This window comes from Chiloscyllium plagiosum, chromosome 35 (assembly GCF_004010195.1).
Source record: "Chiloscyllium plagiosum isolate BGI_BamShark_2017 chromosome 35, ASM401019v2, whole genome shotgun sequence".
Lineage (NCBI taxonomy): Eukaryota > Metazoa > Chordata > Chondrichthyes > Orectolobiformes > Hemiscylliidae > Chiloscyllium > Chiloscyllium plagiosum.
Genome location: NC_057744.1, coordinates 6,679,403 through 6,703,997, shown reverse-complemented (window position 1 = coordinate 6,703,997; position 24,595 = coordinate 6,679,403). Strand labels below are relative to the sequence as shown.

At 41.8% G+C, this 24,595-nt stretch overlaps 1 protein-coding gene across 3 annotated transcripts in view; it reads right to left on the bottom strand.

Annotated features, from left to right (window-relative positions):
• abcg4a (ATP-binding cassette, sub-family G (WHITE), member 4a) overlaps positions 1-24,595 on the bottom strand; it is a 144,014-nt gene that overhangs the window by 113,942 nt on the left and 5,477 nt on the right. Inside the window, exon 1 of one of the 3 annotated variants that reach the window (XM_043676573.1) lies at positions 10,317-10,556. The exons of the other annotated variants lie outside the window; for them this stretch is intronic. The gene's annotated coding sequence lies outside the window, so the exon portion shown is untranslated. Of the gene's footprint in view, positions 1-10,316; positions 10,557-24,595 lie in introns of those variants that run through there. 3 annotated transcript variants of the gene reach the window in all.

The following is a 24,595-nucleotide window of genomic DNA, read 5'->3' as shown; positions in this document are numbered from 1 at the left end:
GAGACCACTTTTGGAACACTGTGCACAATTCTGGTCGCCTTTCTATGGGAAGGATGTTGTTGAATTTGAGCAAGTGCAGAAAAGATTTACAAGGATGTAAGTGGATCTGGAGGGGGGGGTGTTGAGTCATAGGAATAATCTGAATGGGCTGGGGCTTTTATCTCCCACCGCCCACCCCCTCATATGTCAGAGCCTGAGGGGGATGACCTTACAGAGGTTTATAAAATCATGAGGGGAATGAATAGGGTGAATAGCCAAGGTTTTTCTGCTCGGGCGGGAGAGTCCAAAACTAGGCAACACAGGTTTAAAATGAGAGGGGAAAGATTTAAGCAAAGACCTGAAGGGTAACTTTTTCACATAGAGGGTGGTGGGTGTATGAAATGAGTTGCCAGAGGAAATGGTGAAGGCGAGCATAAATACAGCATTTAAAAGACGTCTGGATGGATATATGAACAGGAAGGGTATGGAGGGATATAGGCCAAATGCTGGCAAATGGGACTAGGTCATATTGGGATGTCTGGTTGGTGTGGACAGATTGGACCAAAGGGTCTTTTTCCATGCTGTATGACCCCATGACTCTAACTGATTTTATGGATAGCCATGTCACCAATCTGAACCATGACTTTGGCCAAGAACAAAAAGGCTCTCTGGATGACTGATGTGCACAAACAGAGGCCATGGAAGTGAGGAAGAGAAAGCAAACCAGTAAATTTGCAAGGACTTGGTAAATGAATAATCCTTGCTGAGAGGGAAAACTGTTCTGCTGAAGCAGTGTCCTTCCCCATGGACAAGATGGTGGCCAGAGAAATCACTCAACATCTCATCATGGGTCATCCTTGCACTTCTTCTGATAGCCAATCATTGGAGGGAGTCTACAAAATAGGACCCCAATCACCTTTTACCTGGCATTGGCACATTGTATACGGAGGTTCCAAGAAAGGGGTATGAGGATTTAAAGGAGAAAGTCAATTAAAGAGAGTAACTAAACAATTCCCCATGACAGGCACTTTTGCTGTCAAGGAGCAATGTGAGGTATTTGGGCTTTTTGGGGATGGGCGGATCTACCAGGTCCATTGGATTTATTTCACTAGGGGATGAGTGCACATGGACAGAGGGAAATAGCCCTATAGGTAGCTCCTTATCTCCACTTAGTAAAAGCTAGCTGGAAATAGTTAGTGCCATTATTACAGAGAGCTGGAGTATATAGGGATGCCCCTCATTTTAAGCAGTTTGTGCAAATACACTCACATACACAGACACACACACACACACACCCCTGAACAAGGAGGATGTGTGGAAAGAAGTCATATGGACAAGTGAACCAGGTTGCCTCTTCCTGTGTTATATATTCTACATATTATATGTGCACATAGATACATAAGTTTATGTATGAACGTAAGAGGTAGGTAATGTCACTGATGGAAATATGTTGCTGGAAAAGCGCAGCAGGTCAGGCAGCATCTAGGGAACAGGAGAATCGACGTTTCGGGCATTAGCCCTTCTTCAGGAATGAGGAAAGTTGGTCCAGCAGGCTAAGATAAATGTCACTGGACTAGCAATCCAGAGACTCAAACTAAGGCTCTGGGGACATGGGTTCAAATCCCAACACAGCAGCTGGTGGTATTTAAATCCAATTAATAAATCTGGAATTGAAAGCTAGTCTCAGCAGTGGTGACCAGGACAACTATCACTAATTGTTGTACAAATGCCTCTGGTTCACAAAGTGCTTTTAGAACATAGAACAGTACAGCACAGAACAGGCCCTTCAGCCCACGATGTTGTGCCGACCACTGATCCTCATGTACGCACCCTATAGAACATTTTGGGGAGGGAAATCCGCCACTTCCTGGTTTGGCCTCCATGTAACTCCAGACCCACATCAATTTGGTTCACTCGGAAATGGCCTAGCAAGCCATTCCATTCAAGGTCAATTAGGGGCAGGCAATAAATGCCCATAACTCATGAAAGCATTTAAAATGTATGAATGTTGAGATACATTAATAATGGTTCTCTTTTTGGAGACAAGTAGGCAATTACAGAGGAGAGAGGTGTCAGGGCAATGCTGTATCTCTTACTTCTAAATTTGTTCACCTATCTTGTCTAAACTGTGTATAGTATTTGGAAGTTTAACTCCATGCTGGATGTGTCTGCCAAAAAGGTACGTTTGCTCGGATCAATAACTCACACTTATTTAAATGCCTGCAGCAAACAGAAACACTTAGATTAAGTACTTTTTTTATTACCAAGATAAAAGTATCCTGAACCAAATTTAAATTGATCTTCTTTTGATATTTGTGCTATTCTCATTCCAGGCCTCATTCTGGAAAAGGGAAAGGATTAGAATAATTATTTTCAAATTGGATTATAATTTATAAATTGGAGTATTTCTGTGGCATTATGCCATCAGGCATCTGTATTTACAAATGTAAAAGCCCATCTTGCACAGTACAATCTTATCTGTGCTCCAAAGTTGTGCTGATGTCAAGTGAGGCCTCTGTCACACAGCAATCCCTCTATTATTCACAGAAGCAAGGAGCCCCTCTAGTTTTTCTGATCAATCTTCCTAACCCAAATAAATCCACATCAGTAAATGACTCCATTACTGAAATACTGAGGGATAACGGGAAATTGTACATTTAGTAACAGGTGGTAAATTCCTTTTCCGTTCTGCAGCAAAAACATTCCTGATGGATTATGTGTTAGAAGGTGCAAGAAACTTTATTTGTGAGCTAGAGCTGACCCCTCAGTGTGAAGGGCTGATGGGAAATATTGGTACCATTGAGAACAGTGCCACCATAGCTTTTGATGTTAGACTATTCCCACGAGAATCCAAAGGCCTTTCAGGATGTGGAAATGTGTAGGTGTTGGGCTCTCGTTTTTACTCTGGATATGGCTACAGTTTGACACTGATGTTGAAGCTTGTATGATGTAGGGTAAAGGGGGCAGTCAACATTGAGATGGAGGGAGTGTGTGTGCGTGTGAGGGAGTTTAGAGGTTTCTTACAACAAAGTTAAAAGCAGTAAATGTAATACGTCAACAAATACCTTAAAAGAACATTGCATTGTCTTAAGCAGCCATGTGTTACATCACCATTTCAGTGCTGAAAAGTAGCAAGATGGAGGTAATGGGGATACAGAATGTGTATTCAGAAAGGGTACATAAACTGGGCAAGGCAATAGGAGGACATGATTTGACAAGAGATCCATCTGAGGATCTGATAATCTGTTACTTGACTGTAATGCAAGACATGGGGACAATCTTCCAACCAAAGACATACTTGCAGAGTACATAGTATGTCTGGCTGTCCAAACAGCATAACGACATAAACTGGACAGGTCTACCCTACACCTGCAATTGAAAGACTTGCCAGAGGACCACACATTTGAATGAAAACATTAAATATTAAACAATCCAGCAGAAATGTTATGGACAAATTTAAATTGTATTTCTTTAATATATAATATTTATGCATTAAAGATTAAAACCTTCACTTGAATCCTATAAATTTCAAGTAACTTATAAGAAACAGCATATTACCATAAGAACATAAGAACCAGGAGCAGGAGTAGGCCGTCTGGCTCGTTGAACCTGCTCCGCCATTCAATAAGATCCTGGCTGATCTTTTCATGGACTCAGCTCCACTTACCAGCACTCTCGCTGTAACCCTTAATGCCTTCATTGTTCAAAAAATATCTATGTTAGCTTTAAAAACATTTACTGAAGTAGCATCAACTATTTCACTGGGCATGGAATTCCACAGATTCGCAACCTTCTGGGTGAAGAAGTTCCTTCTCAATTCAGTCCTAAATCTGCTCCTCCTAATCTTGAAGTGATGCCCTCTTGTCCTAGTTTCACCCAACAGTACAAACATCCTCTCTACGTCTATTCCTTTCATAATTGTAAATGTTTCCATCAGATTCCCCCCCTCATTCTTCTGAATTCCAGTGAATGTAATCCCAGTCTACTCAGTCTGTCCTCATAAGCCAACCCCTTCAACTCCAGAATCAACCCAGTGAACCACCTCTGCATCCCCTCCAGTGCCGGTACACCCTCTCTCAAGTAAGGAGACCAAAACTGCATGCAGTACTCCAGGTGTGACTTCACCAGCACCCTGTACAGCTGCAACATAACCTCCCTGCTTTAATCTCAATCCCTTTCGCAATGAAGAACAAAATTCCATTTGCCTTCCTAATTACTTGTTGTATGTGCAGACCAACCTCCTGTGGTTGATGCACAAGGACACCTAGGCCCCTCTGCATAGCAGCGTGTTGCAACTTTTAACCATTCAAGTAATAGGAGTGGCAGATGGAGTTAATTTAGATAAATGCGAGGTGCTGCATTTTGGAAACGCAAATCAGAGCAGGACTTATAGATTTTATGGTAAGGTCCTGGGGAGTGTTGCTGAACAAAGAGATCTTGGAGCGCAGGTTCATAGCTCCTTGAAAGTGGAGTTGCAGGTAGATAGGATAGAGAAGGTGGTGTTTGGTATGCTTTCCTTTATTGCACAGAATATAGAGTATAGGAATTGAGACATCATGTTGTGGCTGTACAGGACATTGTTGAAGCCACTTTTAGAATATTGTGTGCAATTCTGGTTTCCCTCCTATCGGAAGGATGTTGTGAAACTTAGAGTCATAGAAATGTACAGCACGGAAACAGATCCTTCGGTCCAACTCATCCATGCCGACCAGATATCCCAACCCAATCTAGTCCCACCTGCCAGCACCCGGCCCATATCCCTCCAAACCCTTCCTATTCATTGACCAATCCGGATGCCTTTTAAATGTTGCAATTGTACGAGCCTCCACCACTTCCTCTGGCAGCTCATTTCATACATGTACTACCCTCTGCGTGAAAAAGTTGCTCCTTAGGTCTCTTTTATATCTTTCCCCTCTCACCCTCCAGTTTTGGACTCCACCACCCTAGGGAAAAGCCTTGGTCTATTTACCCTATCCATGCCCTTCATGATTTTATAAGCCTCAGTAAAGTCACCCCTCAGCCACTGACACTCCAGGGAAAAGAGCCCCAGCCCATTCAACCTCTCCCTATAGCTCAAATCCTCCAACCCTGGCAACATCCTTGTAAATCTTTTCTGAACCCTTTCAAGTTCCACAATATCCTTCCGATAGGAAGGAGACCAGAATTGCACACAACATTCCAAAAGTGGCCTAACCAATGGCCTGTATAGCCACAACATGACGTCCCAACTCTTGTACTCAATACTCTGACCAATAAAGGAAAGCATACCAAACACCTTCTTCACTATCCTATCTACCTGCGACTCTACTTTCAATGAGCTATGAACCTGCATTCCAAGGTCTCTTTGTTCAGCAACACTCCCTGGGACCTTACTATTAACTGTATAAGTCCTGCTAAGATTTGCTTTCCCAAATGCAGCACCATGTATTTACCTAAATTAAACTCCATTGTTCAGAAAAGATTTACAAGGATTTTGACAGGGTTGGAGGATTTGAGCTACAGGGAGAGGCTGACTAGGCTGGGGCTGTTTTCCTTGGAGCGTTAGAGACTGAGGGTTGACCTTATAGAGGTTTATAAAATCATGAGGGGCACGGATAGGATAAATAGCCAAGGTCATTTTCCTGGGGTCGGGGAGTCCAGAATTAGAGGGCATAGTTTTAAGGTGAGATGGGAAAAATTTAAAAGGGATCTAAGGGACAACACTTTCATACAAAGGGTGGTGTATGAAATGAGCCAGAGGAAATGGTGGAGATTGGTACAATTACAACATTTAAAAGGCATCTGGGTAGATAAATGAATAGGAAGGGTTTAGAGGGATATGGGCCAAGTGCTGGCAAATGGGACTAGATTAGGTTACGATATCTGGTCAGTATGGATGAGTAGGACTGAAGGGTCTGTTTCCATACTGTACATCTCTATGACTCAAATAATCCTTTTTACTGTTACTCCTACCAAAATGGGTGACTTCACATTTAATAGCATTGTATTCTATCTGCCAGAACTTTGCTATCTCACTTAATAAACTCACTCACTAAACCATATATAGATTCCTTTATGTTTCATTAACTTGACAAATCCAGCAGTGATTCCCAAAGAATCAACTCGTGAACGATACATAATCACTTTTATAAACTTGTATAAATATACTAATGTGTTAAGTGTGACAGCATGGTCTATGTGCAAGCTTTATCAGATTTTTAAAAAAACAACCAATACATGCCTGGTGTACCATGTTAAGCAGCATACAGCAGTGACAGACATTGTCTTCTACAGACTGTTGATGGCGTCTTGCTGTTTTGTCCCATACAAATAAAATGAGCAGGAATAGGCCATTCGGCACCTCCAGTCTGCTCTCCCATTCAATACGATCCAACTGATGCCTCAAATCCACATTCCCACTTATCCCTTAAAGATTCCTGACTAACAGGAAAGACAAAGTCTTCCTGAATAGCAAGGGAATCAAAAACTATCTACCTCTGCCTTCTCTATTCTCTGGGGAGAAATTCCAAACACCCAACTCTCCAACATAAAATCCTCCTCATCTCCATTTCATACAAGCAATCCCAAGTAACCTTTCTAAGCATTTCTCGTTCTTTCTGAAGGCAGTATTGTTGCTTCTTCCTTCCCAGAGGCACTGCCACCATTCTCCTCCATTCCTTTTCAAGTACACATCAGTATTAAAGATCTAAGGGATTGCTAATAACTTTTGAGATGTCAATTCCCACAACAGCTCCAAGTTTGAGAACCTTCCTAACTAGCTTTTAATGCTTTTTTTTATAAGAAATCTGTTTGCTAAATTTAAATATTCCTCATTTCCATAACTGGCTTAACTGTGTAAACTTACAGCTGCTCAATGTTGTGTGTGGAGATAATTGTTCAGTAAATATTTCCTTGAAGGCTATTTCTAAGGGCTTTCCTTTATCAGTGGAACTGAACTGCATGAAAAAGAAAAATAACTACTTTTCAGCAAATGAAATCAAAGGGATGCGAAATGCATCAGACGTTAATGCCTGACTGGATTAGAATGGACAGCCTTTTCTGAATATTAGAAGTTGAGTGCAACCTGGACACATCTTATTCTCTTTCAGGTAGTCTTTAGCTTCTCTCCAAAATAAGTTTATCCTATCCCAAATCAGATGTCAGAGGGAATAACTCTCATGTCAATCCCTTCTCTTTCATTCACAGTCTCATTTGATAAAATACAAAGAGATAACATCTTTAAAAAAAATTAGAAATCAATAGAATGCAGAGTTTATCCCATAAAATACAGAATTCTTGAGGCCCTACATGAGGCGTTAGTAGGCCTGGCTCAGAAGGGCAGAGATACATTGAGTCTGTGAACTTCCTGGACACCCCGCCTGGGTCCCTTTGTACACAGACCCCATTTGCAACCTTATGGAAGAGCCTGCATTCATATAAATTCTTTCACTATGTCCCAACGTGTTCTACAGCCAACAAAGCACTTCTGAATTGTAGCCAATACTGCAATGCAGGAAACTCGACAACAAATTTGGACACAGTAAGTTCCCAAAGGCAGTAATTAAATAAATGACCAGATTATGTAATTTTATGCGTTGGTTGAGAAATTAAGGTTGTAGATGCCACTAGCTGAACTGTTACATTCACCTGAGGAGGAAAGTAAGCCCTTGTTTGAATATTTTATCAGATAGGCAGGATTTTTTCAGAACTTAATGCAATGCCAAATAAATTATCTCTGAAGTGGATCTTCTCACTCAAGAGTACTGCCCACTCAAAGGAAGTTGTGATGAAACACTTTTCTCCCCAAAATGTAGTCAGTTATTTACAGCACAGAAGGAATCCATTTGCATATCATGTCCATCCCAGTCAACAAATATCTGCCAAGACTAAATCACATTTTCCAGCTCTTACCCTTCAGCCTTGGAAGCTGTCAAGGAAGTGGTGGAGGCTGGTACAATTGTAACATTTAAGAGGCATTTGGATGGGTATATGAATAGGAAGGGTTGGAAGGATATGGGTCGGGTGCTGGCAGATGGGACTAGATTGGGTTGGGATATCTGGTCTGCATGGACGGGTTGGACTGAAGGGTCTGTTTCCATACTGTACATCTCTATGACTGTGACTCTAAATGTGACTAGAGTTTCTGACTCAACCACTCTCTTCGGAATGAGTTCCAGTCTCTGGGTAAAAACCATTTTCCTCAATCTATCCTCTGAACCTTCTACTTCTTAGTTTAAATTCATGAGGCCTGGTTATTGACCCCTCTACTAATGGAAAAAGTGCCTTCCTATCAAGCCTAAACATGCTCCCTCAATCTTCTATGAGATCTTCTCTCAATCTTCACTGATTCAAGGGAAGCAGGGTCTATCCAATCTATCGTGATAATTCAGACCCTCCATTTCAGACAATACCCTGGCAAATTTCCTCTGCACACTCTCGAGTGCACTTGATACCAGTGTGTTTCCTCTGCATTTCCCGAAGCAAGCGAAGCAAAATTATTTCCCTGTATACTATTTCACAACAAAACAAAAACAGGGCTAATTTCTAACTGTTTCCCTTAATAACTCTAGAAGCTGGGTTCCTCATGAGGACGAAAAAAACGTCAGCAAGTGTTAGCAGCTCCCTAACACCCTGCCCAAGTAACGAGTCTTCACATTGAAGTCTAGACTGTGAACATTGTAGTATAGGAGCTTCATAGAGAAGCTTAAAGCAGTCTTGCTCGTCAGGCACACAGATACTTCCAGCATTAGACAACAGATAGAGGACACAATGGGGAACGCATGGTGGCTCAGTGGTTAGCACTGCTTCCTCACAGCACGAGGGTCCCAGGTTCGATTCCAGCCTCAGGCGACTGTCTGTGTGGAGCTTGCAATTCTCCTAGAGTCTGCGAGGGTTTTCTCCAATTTCCTCCCACAGGTGATGTGCAGGTGAATTGGCCACGCTAAATTGCCCACAGTGTTAGGTCCATTAGTCAGAGGGAAATGGGACTGGGTGGATTACTCTTCGGAGGGTCGGTGTGGACTTGTTGGGCCGAAGGGCCTGTTTCCACATCGTAGGGAATCGAATCAAATCTAATCTAACTCTAGAAGCTGGGTTCCTCATGAGGAGGAAAAAGTCAGCAAGTGTTAACAGCTTCCTAACACCCTGCCCAAGTAACTAGTCTTCACATTGAAGTCTAGACTGTGAATATTGTAATATAGGAGCTTCACAGACAAGCTTAACTGTGTTCACCAGGCACACAGATACTTCCAGCATTAGATGGCAGATCGAGGACACAACGAGGAAGGAGATACCTGCCTTCCTCTACAGAGAGACATCCAGAGGCACAAGTTGAATCAGCTAACTCACCACACACCTGGGATTGATGCCAGTGACTGTCCACTTAGTAGGACTCAGTATTCCACTCAATGATCCATCGATCTCACTGTCATGCACCAACCAGTCCACTGCTCTATTGTATGGGTCATTCCTTGATCAGTGGATGGACAAGAAGTGTACCAGTGTAAGTGACAGCAGATTGAGAAAAAGCCAGCGAACAGCAACGGGTGTTTAAACTGTAACACTCCAAGATCACATCAGTGAACCAAGTCCTCACCAGCACTGGGTGCGTGTGGTCAGACGCTTGAAGGGATGGGAGTGGCAGGAAACGGAGATAAACTCTTGAGTGAGAATATTGATTTAAAACAGATCTCAGTGATTAATTGATTGCATGACTGCCAAACAGTGAACACTTACTGGATGTAGAGTGCAACATCTTCAACAAAAGGCTGCAACCTTTATAATTAAATAATAATAAAAAGCTCAGAACTACAGTTCCATTTCGTTGGAAGCCACTCATTATTGTGACACAGTGACGAGCGAATGGTTTAACATTTTTACTTTTTAAAAAAAGGGACATTTTAATTTATTTTATTAGAAAACTGTTCATCTCCATACAGAACACATCCTCTAATTATTGTGCATCACACCCCCGGCTTCGCCCCAATACTCTCTCAAACCTCAACAAATTCCGTTCACCTTTCTGAATGAGCGGACTCCTGCCGTAAACCCATTTGCAGATATTAAAAAGGTGATGCCCTTGGAAAAAGGCATGCTACATAACACAAGAGCCGCGAAATCGTGAAAGGCTGCTCTCCCCCCTTACTGTGCCCAGTCCTTCCAGCGACAAAAGAAACACAACTGAACATCCAAACATATTTTTATAACCCTTTTTGCATATGCGTGCTGCATTTTGCGTTAAAAATAAATTCGGCAAAATAACGCAAGCCTGCAGCAATAAATCATATGCACGTTTTTTTTAAAAAAAAGAGATAAAAATCAAATCTATTAAATCGATTCCTCAGTAATCCTTTACGTACCTTTTTATCCGCGGTTGTGGATTGCAAGAGGAATAGGATTTTTGTCCTCTGGTCGGGTCTCTCCTCTCTGCCCACATTGGGGTTGGAGCTGCTCTGGACTGCTTACAACACTAACACACCCTCTTCCCCCTGAACAGTAAGCTAGGCTCCTTACAGGCAAACCAGTGTTAATCCTTCCTCGTTTAAATCACGAATTAAAAAAGATACACTGGAATAATCCCAATTAAATCCTCCAGGATGACTGCCTGATGACAGCAGTGATTTTTTTTAAAAAAAAAATATATATTAAATTATTGAAACACCATCACTAGCTTTAAAGTGTGGAGCTTACTATTCATGATCACATTATTTCATGTTCATTTTGATTAACACACACAGACCGTGTCTATCTCTATGGAGTTGAGGAGCCCTGAAATCATCCTAATGTCACTATAAGCCAGGGAAAGGAATATTTAAAAAGGAAATCTATCTTGCAGTGAAACAACACCCTTTCCTTGAGCCTGGATATCAGTCCAAACTACAACAATCGACATTCAATACTCAGTGGTGGGTCCCACTTAGAGGAGAAATTGTACAGAATTTACACTGACCTACACTCAGCACTCCCTTCTTTCACTGGATTTATAAATCAACCTCTCCAAACACACACCTCTAGGGAAGGAGGGATTTAAACCCAGACTGTTTGACTCGGAAGTAGGGACACTAGCATTGTAGCACAACAGCCCTTCCTTTGTCTTCATAGGATAAGGAGAAAGTGAGAACTGCAGATGCTGGAGAGTCAAAGTCCAGAGTGTGGTGCTGCAAAAGCACAGCAGGTTAGGCAGCATCCGAGGAGCAGGAGAATTACTGTTTCGGGCAAATCCCTTTCCCTGGAGTGGGAGAGTCCAGAACCAGAGGGTATAGGTTCAGAGTGAGAGGGGAATGATTTAAAAGGGACTGAAGGGGCAACTTTTTCACGCAGAGGGTGGCGCGTTTATGGAATGAGCTGCCAGAGGAAGTGGTGGAGGCTGGTACAATTACAACATTTAAAAGGCATCTGGATAGATATAATGGATAGGAAGGGTTTAGAGCAATATGTGCCAAGTGCTGGCAAATGGGACTAGATTAGGTTAGGATATGTGGTCAGTGTGGACAAGTTAGATCGAAGGGTCTGTTTCCATGCTGTACTTCTCTATGACTCTATGACTGTATGATATACAGGCAAATCCCCGAACTGGCGAACTGGTTTTATTCTGGAGTCCAGACTCAAGTCGATTTGTTTGTAAGACAGAACACAATGTGGGACTATAGAAAGCAGGCATTCGCAAGTACGAGAAATATTGTATGTTGGATCATTAAAATTATACCTGTGCTTGGAATCACGTTCATGAGTACAACCGTTTGTAAATCTGACGTTCACAAATCAAGGACCCCTTGCATATCCTTCCTTATATATGGAAAACAAGACAATGTACAGTACTCAAGATGTGGTCTCACAATTGTGGCAATTGTAGCCTGTTGTCTTATAATTTTCATCGTACGACAGGTTGTATCAGCATGGTGAAAATACATCCATACTCCACTTCACAGGAAGTGAAGTGGGACGGCAGGGTGGCTCAGTGGTTAGCACTGCTGCCTTACAGCACCAGGGACCCAGGTTTGATTCCAACCTCGGTCGACTGTCTGTGTGGAGTTTGCACATTCTCTCTGTGTCCGCGTGGGTTTCCTCCGGGTGCCTCTGGTTTCCTCCCACAGTCCAAAAGATGTGCAGGTCAGGTGAATTGGCCATGCTAAATTGCCCATAGTGTTAGGTGCATTAGTAAGAGGGAAAGGAGTCTGGGTGGGTTACTCTTCGGAGGGTCAGTGTGGACTTGTTGGGCCTAAGGGCCTGTTTTCACACTGTAGGGAATCTAATCTAATCAGGAAGAAATCTAACTCCAAAGTGACCAAATTGATTTCTTTCTGTTTATAAATGTGAATCAATTTAGAAAAATTGGATAAAACTGAAGCACACCTGGTTTGAACAAGCTTGATATTTGCCCTATTAAACTGCATTAAAGATAGAAATCGCAGACTCCTTTTTTTTCAGATTACTTCTTTAGCTTTCTTTAGGAATGCATGACAATAAGTGATACCTGTTTTTGAGGTGTTAACAGCCAACAGTAGTGTGAAGATGTTTGTCTTACTCAATAGCACAGCTTTGAAAATACCTCAATACCTCGTAATGTCTCTCTCATTAGAGAAAAGAATGTTTGGAACAGCTGTCTTGCAAATGGCCTTACTGGGTCTGATTACGGAGATCAGTAAGCTCTCCAAATCTCCCATTCTGAAATTAAAATCCCCGTTACCTCGGGAGGTCCTTTTGTACCTGCACTTGTAGCCTTCCCTGTTACTGAAGTGCTGAAGGTCCCCCTGCTGGGTGGGAATGCAAATTGTGAGGAGTGTACAAAGTGGCTTCAAGACGACTTGGACTGGCTAAGTTAATGGGCTAGAACATGGCAGATGGAATTTAATCTAAGTGCGTGCTTTGGTATCAAAAAACAGAAAGGCAAAGGGATCTACATGACCTTGAGTCACTAAAAGCTGGTATACATGTGCAGTTAGAAATTTAAGCACTATGTGTCTTGAACAGATTTGATACATCCATCCAACAGAGGCTGAGCAAAAGGGGATTTAATACGAAAGCAAAGATGTCTTGCTGGAGTTGTATCAAGTTTTGGTGAGACAATACTTGGAGTATTGTGTCATGTTTTTGTCTCCTTCTGTAACAAAATCTATTCTTGCCACAGAGGCACTGCAATGAAGATTCGCCCGTTTAATCCATGGGATAGTGGGACTGTCTTATGAGGAGAGATTGAAGAGAATGAATTTGTATTCTGTTGTTTTGAAGAATGAAGGTGATCCTATTGAAATTTACACAATGAGAGGGCAGATCTGGATAGGATGTTTCTTATGGCTGATTAATCTGGAACCAATGGACATTCCTGATGAAGGGCTGATGCCAGAAAAGTCAACTCTCCTACTCCTCAGATGCTGCCTGACCTGCTGTGCTTTTCCAGCACCACACTTTTAGATACATAATCTCAAAGAAGAAAGGATGGGCCATTCAAGACTGGGATAAGGAAGAAATTTCTTCACTCTGTGGGTGGTGAATCTTTGAAATTTTCCACCTCAAAGGACTGCAGTAGCTCAATCATTAGGTAGGTTCAAGACAGAAGATGATAGGTTTGTAGTGACTAACAAGATTAAGAGTTAAGGAGGTAGTGTGGGAAAATGGCATTGAGTTAGACAATCAGCAATAATGCAAAATGACATGGCAGGCTTGATGGGCTGAATGGGCCTAGTTATGGTTCCTTTCCTTCTCCACTTTAGAAATCATTCATCTTGAACTCACCTCCTTGATATCCATTCTGTACCTCTCCACCTACCCTACACCCTCTTTTGGATTCACTCAGCAAGTCTTTCCAAGAAGCATGGACCTAGGAGCATACTGCTAAATACACAAATATTCTCATGTTAAATCACGTGTAGAAGTCATGGAATCATCGAGTCATGAAGTCATGGAGTCCTGCAGCACGGAGACAGGCCCTTTGGCCCAAACTGGTCCACGCCGACCAAAATGTCTGTCAAAGCTAACCCCATTTCCCTGCACTTGGCCCATATTATTCTTAAACCTTTCCTATCCATGTATTTGTCCAAATACTCTTTAAATGTTGGTAATGTATCCATCTCGGAGAAAGTGAGGTCTGCAGATGCTGGAGATCAGAGCTGAAAATGTGTTGCTGGAAAAGTGCAGCAGGTCAGGCAACATCCAAGGAGCAGGAGAATCGACGTTTCGGGCATGAGCCCTTCTTCAGGAAGAAGCCCGAAACGTCGATTCTCCTGCTCCTTGGATGCTGCCTGATCTGCTGCGCTTTTCTAGCAACACATTTTCAGCGCAGAATGTATCCGTCTCAACAACTTCTGCCGGCAGCTTATTCCATAGGCGTTCCACCCTCTGTGTAAAAAAGCTGCCCCTCAAGTTCCCTTTTATTCTTTCCCCTCTAACCTTAAACTGATGCCCTGTAGTCCTCGATTCCTCAACCCTGGGAAAAAGACTGAGTGCATTTACCCTGTCCATGCCTCTCATGATCTTATACACTTCTACAAGTTTCCCTCCAGTCTCCTATGCTCGAAAGAAAAGTTCCTAGCTAGTCCAACCTCTCCCTGTAACTCAGGACGTTGAGTCTTGGCAATATCCTTGTGAATTTCTACTGCACTCTTTCCAGTTGAGTAACATCCTTCAAATAGCAAGGTGACCAAAACCGAACACAATACTCCAAGTGCGGCCTCACCAACATCCTATACAACTGCAACATAATGTCCTAAGTTCTATACTCAATGCCCTGACTGATGAAGGCCAGTGTGCCAAAAACCTTCCTCACTGCCCTTCCTACCTGGGAGTCCACTTTCAGAGAACCGTGCACCTGAACTCCAAGGTGTCTCTGTTCCACGACACTCATTAAGGCCCTACCTTGAAACTCCTACCTTGATTTGACTTTCCAAAATGCAAGACCTCACATTTATCTGTATTAAACTCCATTTGCCATTTCTCGGCCCACTTCCCCAGCTGATCAAGGTCCTTTTCTGGTAAGTCCTTTCATTGGATTAGGAAAGGAAAAAAAATGATGAGGCTGGAATGAATATGGTATGGCATAGCTTCTCATCATGTCAAAACCTAAAGACCCATGGATGTTGTAAATCAGCGCAAATCAATCTGAGGGAGGGTCACTTAACCCGAAACTTTAACTCTGATTTTTGTAAATAGACCTACTGAGCATTTCCAGCAATTCCTGTTTTTGTTTCCAGCAGCGTGATGCTGCTTCGAGGAGTACTTTATCGCAGTACAGTCATTTATGCATTATGGAGGCAAAAATGGTAGTTTTTCTGTATCAAACATCCATGAGTGATTTGCAAGTGGATTTACTTTCTTAACCATTGCTTAAAGAAAAATTACACCCAAGTGTATTTTTCACCAGTCAAGAAAAACTGCCAAATTGCCAAATCTGAAGCTTCTCTTCAAATAGTTTTTTAGAAGCTTCTGCCATACACTGGCAGAAGGACCTGGGTGAGTTTTCTCACATACAAGGCAACATTTTCAAGAATAATGGTGGCTCAGAGATAGGCTTCTATGTGACTCTCGCTCTCCATACTTGGGTCCTTCAGCCTGAAGATTGAACCTGTAGGAAATGATGTCAGTGTATTACCAACCAAGCTTTGCTGACGTAAATCAACCCAAGTTATGTTTTCAAATCCTGATGTCTCTTCATTGCTTTTCTTTCTCTTTCCTCGTGTGTTTCTTCCATTCATTTCTGATGCATTCCATTTCCAACAAGTGCCTGCAGTAATTATCAATACAGCAGCATGCACTGTCAAAAAAAACTGGCTGCACTTAAAAATAGACTTGTTATAAATATTGCAATATCTCAAGAATTAGAAGTGATGTATTACACAAGCGCAAAACTGCAGGTGGCCAAATGTAACTTTAAAAATAATGATCAGAACCATTTTTAAACCAGGAACTTTGATAACGTTTTGCTAATGTCCAATTACTGCTTCAATTAAGTATTTATATAATCCCTGATTACTACTTTGTATCTTACATCTTTCTACATTTCAACGCCAGAATAAAATTCTTCTCAGATTTCTCCTTGCTCACTGATTTTTATGAGCTCTGAATCAACTTCAAACGAATAGACTAGAATAGTCAATTATTGTCACTTGTATTTTAAAACAAAATATTGTGAAATGTGTTGAAGTCACCATACCACAGCAACTATATTAATACCAGAAAGGTATTAATAAATTTTTATAAATTGAGACAAAGTCCATCTTAGTTCAATCTCCAGCTCCTGGTTTTGGGAACATACAGTACCGCTACAAGACTGCTACACCGTGCTGTAGGAATTAGAGGCTGGAGGCTGCCCCCCAGCAGGGGACCCGTGTCGGGCCATCGGAATCTCGGGCCGTAAGACTTCACAGAAGCCACCCCAAGGAACAATCTCGTCACCGATTCTGGGAAGCAAGACGTTACAAAAACCGTCCAAAAGAATCCCAAGCCACCGGATTCTGACCACCTCGTTGTCAAGGCCGCGGCCAACCCATCCGACGGAATCCCAGGCTGTGCCGCTAAAGCAGACCGCCAACGGACATGGCCCCAACAGCCACAAGGAACCGCCATTACTGCTGCAGGAGCTGCCGGAAATATCCCTCTGCCTCCCAGATTTCATTGAATGCTGCATTAAACACGTTTGCTGAAGAGTGTGTTCGAACAGAAGGAGGCGGCTTGAAATAGAAAAGCACTTCACAGTTCATCATGTGTACACTTTAACATTCCATTCAGAACAATCTCAAACACGGATTCCTTACCCACTGCAGTCCCAAGCTTCCTAAAGACAGTGAATTAGACAGATATATTAATGTCACTAAAGCCCTCATTCATCTCTTTGAATGGGTAGTTCAGGAGGTAAGGTGTCAGGGGTATTCCTGACAGTGATCTGATTCAGACAGGAGCAGGTCATTTACCTTTCAAGTCTCTTCAGACATTTATTGAAATCATTGCTGAACTAAAACCTAACTCCACACGAGCGTGTGTGTGCGCACACGCAGCACACACACACACGCAGCACACACACGCAGCACACACACACGCAGCACACACACACGCAGCACACACACACGCAGCACACACACACGCAGCATACACACACGCCCCCTTGCTCCACATCTCTCAATATCTTTGACTAACAGAAGTCTACCAATCTCAGTTTTAATATTAACAATTTACTTCACATACAATTAACATTTCAAACCACGACCAACCTTGGCATGAAAATGTGCTTCCTAATGTCGTTGCTGAAAGTTTGTATTTTTGGATTGTGCATTTAGTCCTCGACTTTCCAACAAGTGGAACCACTTTCTTGAAATCAATCATATCTGTTCCCTTTAAAATCTTGAAAGCTTTCATCAAACAGGCCAGGCAGTAGTCTATTGAAAATATCACTGGACTACTAATGCAGAACCTCAGGCTGTTCTGGGGTTTGAATACCACCATTGGCAGATGGTGAAATTCAAATTCAGTTAGAAGTAGTCTAATGGTGATCATATTATCACTCGTGAGAAAGATCCATCTGATTCACTGATGTCCTGTAGGGAAGGAAATCTGACATCCTTACCTGGTTTGGCCGATGTGCAACTCCAGATGTAAACAATGTCTTTACTGTCCTCTGAAATGGCCGAGGAAGCTAATCAGTTCAAGGGCAACTAGTACAATAAATACCAGCCTTGCCAGTGACACCTGAATCCCATAGAAGAACCAAGAAACCAAATCACTCTAAGACATTCTAATTTTCCAGGAAATTCAATCCTAGTTTGTTTAATCATTAAGTATTCAGTGGTGTAGGGATTGGGCAAGTAGGTGTTTTGTACCATCATGGTGTTTACGATACCTTCTATCTTCTGGTTCTTTCTTAATAGTCAACTATATTTTTATTTGGTTTTGCCCTTGTCAATCACCATTTCCAATTACCTTATTTTTATAATTGTTCATTCATGGGATATAGGTGTTTCTGGCTAGACCAGTGGTTATTGCACTGATTGACTCTTGAGAAAGTAATAGCGAGCTGCTTTCTTCGACCACTGCAGTCCATCGGTACAGTCACACCCACAATGCTGTTAGGGAGGGGGTCCCAAGATTTTGACCCAACAACACTGAAGGAACATGATATATTTACAGGTCAGGATAGTGAGTGGTTTGGAGAGGAATTTGCAGTGTTAATTGGCCAATGTATTTGCTGCCCTTGACCTTCTCAATTGTAGTGGTCTTAGGTTTGGAAAACACTGTCTAAGGAACCTTGGTGAATTTCTGTAGTGAATTTCTGGCAGATGGTACACATTGCTGCTACTGAGCAAGAGTAGTGGAGGACTAAGTATTGGTCAATGCAGTGCCAGTCAAACAAGCTGCTTTCTCTTGAATGACATCAAGCTTCTTGACTGTTGTTGGAGATGCACGCAAGTCGGCAAGTAGGATGCATTCCATCGCATTCTTGACTTGTGACTTGTAGATTGTTGATAGGCTTTGGAGAGTCAAGAGATGCATTACTTTCTGCATGATTCCTAGCTTCTGACCTGCTTTTGTAGTCAAAGTATTTATCTGGCTCGTACAGTTCAGTTTGTGACCAATGGCAAGTCTCCAGGATGTTGAAAGTGAAGGGGTAATGGTTGGATTCTCTCTTGTTGGAGATGGCCATTGTGTGGCACCCTCATGGCATGAATGCTACTTCCCACTTGTCAACCCAAACCTGGGTATTATCTCTGTCTTGCTGCATTTGGACAAGGACTGCTTCACATCTCAATAAAGTTGTTGTTCCTATTGTTGTTCAATAAAGGTCATAAGAAGATGCCTGACAAAGTGTTGGTTTGACTCATCTCTGAATTTGTTTGCTCATTCTAATAGGAATATGTGAATAGGTTTCCATTCACAATATAAACATGGACTTGGCGAATTTTGTACCCATTGGGGTGAGGGGTGTTTTTGGTGGGAAATGGAACATTTCCTATTTTGAAGTGTCTCGAATCAGCATTAAGCGCTGCCAGATTAGGTGTGGTGCTGATTAGGGTGCAAAGTGTCTTCCGTTCAGCTCCAACAAAATTACAAAGCAACCTCAAAGAATGTGACATTGATAGGGGAACTGGAGGCAGTCATTTGGAGCCTCTGAATAAAATTGCCAAACAAACTCCATTTTCCAAGCAGAGGGAAAATAGGATGAGCATGGCATTCAACTCTGGCCCAAAACGTTGGTTTTCCTACTTCTTGGATGCTGCCTGACCTGCTGTGCTTTTCCAGCAACACATTATCAACCCACATTCAACCTCTCAAGCCTGTTCCACCGTTCAATTTGATCATAACGGACCTGTATCTTAACTCAATCTGCCCACTTGGATCCATCACCCTCATTATTCTTTCCTAATAAGATGTAACAATCTCACTTTTGAAATTTTCTATTGACAATTTATTTCAACAACTATTGGGAGAGAGAATTCCAGATTTCCGTCATCCACTGCCTGAAGCTGTACTTCTGACCTAACCTCGAATGGTTATAAATCTAATTGTGAGGTTATGCCTTCTTTGTTAGACCATAAGAGCAGATGATATAAGAGCAGAATTAGACCACTTGACCCATTGAGTCTTCTCCATCATTTGTTTCTCAACTCCATTCTCTTGTCTTCTCCATGTAACCATTGATCCTCTTACTTATCATGACCCTAAATATCTCTGTCTTAAATACACTTAATGACTTGGCCTCCACAGCCTTCAGTAATAATGAGTTCGAAAGATTAACCACCATCTGTCTAAAGAAATTCCTCTTCATCTCAGTACTAAAGGGTTGTCCCTTCACCCTGAGTCTGTGCCCCCAGGTACTAGTCTCACATACTAATGGAAATATCTTCTCAACGTCCACTCTACTCAGGTTCTTCAATAGTTGGTATTCCCCTCAACCTTCTCAACTCCATTGTATACAAACCCCGCTCCTCACATATAAGCCCTGGGATCATTTTTGTAAATATCCTCTAGACACCTCCAAGGCCAGCACATCTTTCCTTAGATATGGGGCCCAAAATGGCGGACAATATTCCAAATGCAGATTGACCAGAATCTTATACAGACTCAGCAGAACATCCCTACTCTTGTATTCTAGCCCTCCCAAAAAGAATGCTCACATTGCATTTGCCTTCCTAACTGCCACGTGAAGCTGCATATTAACCTTAAGAGAATCCTAGACCAGGTTTCTTAAGTCCCTTTGCCTTCAGATTTACAAAGCCTTTCCCCATTTAGAAAACGGTCTATGCCTCTTTTCTTCCGATCAAAGTGTACATGACTTCACACATTCCCACATTGTATTCCATCTGCCATTCCTTTGCCCACTCCCCTGGCCATCTAAGTCCTTCTGCAGCCTCTTTAACACTATCTGTCTCTCCACCTGTCTTTGTGTCATCTATAAACTTAGCAACAATGCTCTCAGTTCCCCTGTCCAGATAGTTAACATTTAATGTGAATTTAGTCCAACATGGACTAGTTAACGGCTACCATCATGAAAAAGACTGTTCTGGGCTGTTCCCATCAGAGAAAATCTTATCAATTCATTTCATAACCTTAAACATCACCCTAATCTTAATCACTAAAGGGGATACAAACCTAATCAATCAATAAATTTGTCCTCATAATTTAACCCAATGACCCTGGAATCACTCTGGAATATTCAAATTTAATTTGATGACATTCTTATGGCCTTTAGACTACTTTTTAAAATGCTATACCAATTCAAATTGTTGTTGTTAATGCTGAGGGTGCCTAAACACATCTCAGTGAGGATTCCTCCTACAATAAGAAGAGGTAGAGAGCTCATATCGGGGAGAGGTCACACTTTCATAAAGCATCCATCTTCAAGGCACTTGGTAAATATTGATTTTCAAACAGTTATATCACTGGGTAAAGCAAAACCTTTGTATAGTATTCTTCAATCCTGCTCAGTAACATTAGAAAATATTACATTCCCGTGCATTACTTTGAAGAGTGTGATTCCAAAGACTTTGCTTTATAAATGGATTTAAATTGAATGAAGGAGAGAAGGTAATGCTGGGATGTTATTAATATCATCAAAGAGAGAGGCCATCCATCAGATATTACTATATGATTGGATTAGAATAGATAATTATTTCCTGAATGTTTGGGATTGAGTGCAATTTAGATGCATGATACCTTTCCCAGGTGATTTTTGTTTTTATTCTGTGACATTTGCTTCACCCATAAACTGATGGGTTTACCCAACCTGCTCTTGAACCACTTTTAATTGGAGGAAACAGCAACTTACTTATCTTTCTTCCCCCTTTGTCATTCATAGTCTAACTCAATGGCAAAAGTTAAAAATCACACGTCACCAGGTTATAGTCCAACAGGTTTATTTGGAAGCACTAGCTTTCAACATGCTGCTTCGTCATCAGGTGATGAAAAACCTTAACTACCTGATGAAGGAGCAGTGCCTGAAAGCTAGTGCTTCTAAATAAACCTGTTGGACTATAACCAGGTGTTGTGGGATTTTTAACTTTGTCCACCTCAGTCCAACACCGGCTCCTCCAAATCCACGGCAAAATGCAGAAGCAATATTGGCAAGTCAACAAAACCAAAACATAAAACGCAGCCTCTTTTGGCATCCACCTTGCAGCTCGGACATGCCTGGCCAAGTCAGCTGGATATGTAATAAGCTTAGGAACCTCCTGGTAATCCTTCGTGAGTTCCCCAAGATCCACAGACACCAGTCTGAAATCTTGCGAAAGATGAAAATACCTTTAATATGGCACCTTTCATCATCTCTGGATGTACAAAAGCAATATCCAGACAGTGAGGATGGCGGCTCAGTGGTTAGCACTGCTGCTTCACAGTACCAGAAACCTGGGTTCAATATCATTCTCAGACAACTGTCTGTCTGTGTGGAGGTTGCACATTCTCCTTGTGTCTGTGTGGGGTTCATCCAGGTGCTCTGGTTTCCTCCCACAGTCCAAAGATATGCAGTTTAGGTGCAATGGCTATGATAAATTGTCCATAGTGTCCTGCAATGTGTAGGCCATGGATTAGCCATGGGAAATATGGAGAGGGGTGTGGGGTCTGGGTTGGAGGCTCTTCAAAGAGTTGCTGTGGACTCAATGGGTCAAATAGCCTGTTTCCACACTGTAGGGATTCTATGTAATATTGGAAATTTGCCACTAATCAGAACACTATATTCAGAAACAATAATTAAATAACCAAACAAAAACCAAAAGAACTGCAGTGGCTGTAAAAGAGAAGTGAGGAAGGGTCACTCTGTTTTCTCTCCACAGATGTTGCCACACCTGCTGAGTTTTTCTAGCAATTTCTATTTTTGAATTAAATAACCAAGTAATGTACTTTATAAGAGATTGTTGGGAGAATTCCTCTGCTCTTCCTGAAACAGTGACGTGGGATCTTCGAGATTCACCCAAGGAGGTTGACAGAAGCAAACGTTTCTAATTTTCTTTAAATTGATCATTTAACATTTTTCCCCAATATCACACATGGCCCTCATCCTTGACTGTTTAATATTCAATCTCCCTAATGCGTCATGCCTGATTAGAATCAACAAATTTTAATAATGAGCTTCCACCCTGCAAGGATGTCTCTTTTGAAGATCTCTTTAATCATCATTTATTTATATCAATGCTGGAGACAGATGGCATGTGGGATCCTTCACTTGTTCTTTGGGCCATGTTGCCTTGTTTATAGAAGTACAGTAATCAATAAATCAGCTCAGTTTGTTGTCTGGTTAATGAGAGAGATGGGTAGTAAATGCACTAATACATGGGGTTTCCCACCCCGTTTACAAAGAGCAGCTGAGCCACCGTTTCCCACAAGGGCTTATAAGAGCATAAGGCATTGGAGCAGAAATTAGGCCATTCAGCCCATCGAGTCTGCTCCACCATTCAATCATGGCTGATAAGTTGAATAAATGGCGGGGCAAACTCGATGGGCTGGATGGCTTAATTTCTGTTCCCATGTCTTATGGTCTTATAGGCCCTTGTGGGTAAAGGTGGCTCAACTGCCCTCTGTACATGGGGTGTGAAACCCTGCTTTTGAGTGATGCTGGGGCCTAGCAGCCAATTGAATGAATTTCATCACATTCTGTCATCGGAAAGTCCAACAGAGTGCACAGAAAATGATGTCTAATTTTCACACACAAATGAAAGAAAATGCAATTTATTCACTCTCTTTATGTTAATCTACTTTTGCCCAGTCTGTGTTGAGTTAGGTGTATTTGTTCGGAATTCAGCAGCAGCTCTACAATTGGCCTTAGCACCTTGAGACTTGGAAAGAGGATTCCTTGTCTTTAAACTGCACACGGTCCTGGTTCTTAATTGTTGGGCAACCCAGCGTCCCTTAGGGGAAAGGTTGTTTGCTGGTTCAAGACAGATTAAGACTTGGGATGGTCAATCTCTCACGGTTAGGTAATTGGGAAGCTAATACTCCAGGGTCACTCAGACAGAATTTGATGTCTGATGATGTATCCACAAATATATGAGACAATGTCTTAATGATTAACAGGAGCAAAAATTCAAAGGGAAAATGATTGCAACATTAATTCCACATTGCATTAAAAGGTCAAGATTTTGCCACATTTAAAGCTTTGTCACTGACATTTTGGACTAATTGTACGTCAGTATTTCCTCTTTCAAAGTATGCAATTCAGAACTAATGGTGTATACAGAAACATTGATGCCTGAAACTTCTACACTCAGGGAAATGAAGGATGATTCATTAATATGTCGATGATATTTCAGATTAACCACTAACTCATGGACTTAAAATTGAGTGGAGGCAAGAGCTTAATTAACAGGAAATCTCATCAAAGTTTTAAGGACGTGGAACAACTTCTAGTCCATAATGGCTGCAGAAGATGAATAAAATCTGACATGATGTTTTTAATGTGAAAACAAGGAGTTGTGAAAGAGTTAGGAAAGATGATTAAATAGATGATCAAAAAGTTAGGTTTAAAGGCAAATTTTTAAAAGGGAGAAACAGTTGAACGATGAAGGATATACAAAGAGGTTTTCAAAGAGCAAGGCTGACATGGCAGAAGACCCTGCTATTGATATCAGAATCAGGAGGAATGAGAGGGGAGACACTGGGCGAACGGTACATGATGTTGTGAACGTCAAGTTTATGAATTGGGGGTATGTAGAAAATGGAGGGGAGCAAGTGATGGGCTGAATGGATCAGAGAGTCTTTTCCTGTCTGCTAACACTAGAAGTGAATCTTAATCCAGGACAAAAAGCAAGTTGTAGGGGTTTGAGCCAGGAATTTGTAAAAGATGGAAATCCAAGGATTCGAGAGAGGTGCATTGCAAATGTTCAGCCAAAATGTTTCAACAGTGATAGAAGATGACAAGTTGCATTTGTATAACACCTATCATAATCTCAAACATTCCAAATACTTAACAGTCAATGACATACTCTTGAACAGTAGTTATGTTTTTGCAAGATTTGTGAAGGTTTGTAGCTCAGGTTGAGGTTTAGGGTGTAGCTTTGCTCGCTGAGCTTTAGGTTTGATATCCAGATGTTTCATTACCTGGCTAGGTAACATCATCAGTGGTGACCTCCAAGTGAAGCTAAGCTGTTGTCTCCTGCTTTCTATTTATATCTTTCTCCTGGATGGAGTTCCTGGGGTTTGTGGTGATGTTATTTCCTGTTCGTTT